This window comes from Gavialis gangeticus, unplaced genomic scaffold (genome assembly GCF_001723915.1).
Source record: "Gavialis gangeticus isolate Ggan-Ray unplaced genomic scaffold, GavGan_comp1, whole genome shotgun sequence".
NCBI classification, from domain to species: Eukaryota; Metazoa; Chordata; order Crocodylia; family Gavialidae; genus Gavialis; species Gavialis gangeticus.
The window spans coordinates 159,022,640-159,024,714 of record NW_017729025.1 but is presented as its reverse complement, the minus strand read 5'-3'; positions in this window follow the sequence as shown (position 1 = coordinate 159,024,714).

The following is a 2,075-nucleotide window of genomic DNA, read 5'->3' as shown; positions in this document are numbered from 1 at the left end:
CATCCACCCCAAATTTCACTGCCACTCCACTCCCAGTGCCGCCACTGCTAGACATAGGCATGAGTGAATCAAGAGGCCGGCTGGGGCCTGGACAGAAAGGGGGTCCAAAACTGGTAATTTTTTTTCTGTTGTCCAATTATTGTTATCATTATCTCTGGTGAAGCGGGCCCAATACTAAAAGTTCACCTGGGGCTGCCAAAAGTCAAGGTATGGTGCTGATATCAGTGATTCTCAACCAGGGGACTGTGGCACCCTGGGGTTGCCACCAGACCCTTTGAAGGATGCCACAAAATGTGAGGAGATAAACAAGGTTTGAGGAGATAAACAGTCAAGCGCAGGCTTAGGTTTGTCTCTACCCAGCTAATCCCTCATGTCCACTTCCCAGCCTCTGCAAGGAGTGAACATTACAATATAGAAATTATTTTTGAAACTGAATGTCACTCAATTCAGGAAAGTCATGGAAGGGTGATTCAGGTCCTATGAGAGGTGCTTTAAAGTCCAAAAAAAGGTTGAGAACCATTGATCTATACACTTGTGTAAAGCTGGTAGAACTCTACCAACTTTGATGAAGTTATTTCTTCAAATAAGAAGTTAATTCAGCTTCATCATTTATTTTTCTCTGGACAAACAACTTTTTTCCAATTTTGTCTTCTTTTCACACCACTGTTCCATTGATGTAAATATATGAAATATTTTTTTTGCCCAGGGAGCATTTAGATCTCTCCCTTGTATTATTAGTTTAATTCATGCCATCTCAGATGGAGTTAATTTCTATACAGAGTACAATATGACCAAGTATTTTCATCAAGTAAAGTAAAAATTGCGGAGTTTGGAGCCAATTCTTGGCCTACTCTTTTGTGGACTTCCCTTTCTGCTTCTTTGCTGACTTGCACCTAGAATTTAGGCCTCTTGGTCACCACAGATACAACACTGGACTAGGATTCAAGTGAGTCATCTTTTATTCCTAGCTCTCACACTGACCTGTTGACAAACTTTGGGTAAGTCACTTCACTTCTGCATCTCAGTTTACCCATCTGAATACGAAGATAATAGTATGTGACCATTCTTTGAAAAACTACTAGGATAGATGAATGAATGAAAGGTATGATTTAAAACTTACTCATTAGCATTATTTTTACTTTTTCAAATCAGTTTTTTAGTGTCTCCAGTTGAGAATAATTGCAGCTATAAATAATTGGTGGGACCGAGCTTATCCACATTCATTTGCACCTGAAACTTGCACTTCAAGTAAAGGAAATCAGGTTTTCAAAATATGGCTTTTTTAAAAAGCCTAATAGGAAGTCAGTTCCTTGAGACAGCCTATAAATGTATCACACCTTTCCCTTGGACCAGTCTACCTCAATGATATGAGAGTCACCCACCCCCAACTTTTATGCATTTGGCTGTTAGCTAGTTGAGAACCACTGTTGTGCTGTCTTGACTTACCGCAGTGGTTCTCAGCCAGGTGTCACCTCTACTGCCATCAGGTAAACAGCTCCATGTACCTGTCTGAACAGCCAGACCAGGAAGGGCTAAGGCATATACTCACTGTCCTGCCTCATAGTGTTCTCTGATTAGCCAAAAGCAGGCAGGGGAGCCGGCTCATGCTGTACCCTTTGCTGTCCAACCCTGCATGGCAGTGCCATAGCAATGAAGTTTGGTGCCTGGGACAAAGCCCGCAGCAGCAGCTCACCCCACGCACAGATCCAAGGGGCACACTGCCCCCCATGCTTGCCTGGGAGTGCATGCAACAGCAGAAGCTGCCCTTCCCCCATCCCTGTGCCCCCCCAGTGAGCCTCTCATGGCTCCGTCCCATGCCCTGCTCCAGCTGGGCAGTGTTGTTGGTGCCCCTGTGCTTTGGTGCCTGGGGTGGTTGCCCTGCTCACCCCTCCCTTGCTAGGGTACTGCTGCATGGTGTCACCCAGAAACAGAGGTGTGCAGGCCAGATGGAACTTTGCAATCCTATGGGAGGAGAACATCTGGCTGCTTTGTGTTATTTGGGCTTTTTCTGAAAAATTCCAAAGCAAGGTCAGTAAAGGGTAATACTCAAGTTGCTTAGGAGCCTAAACAACTTG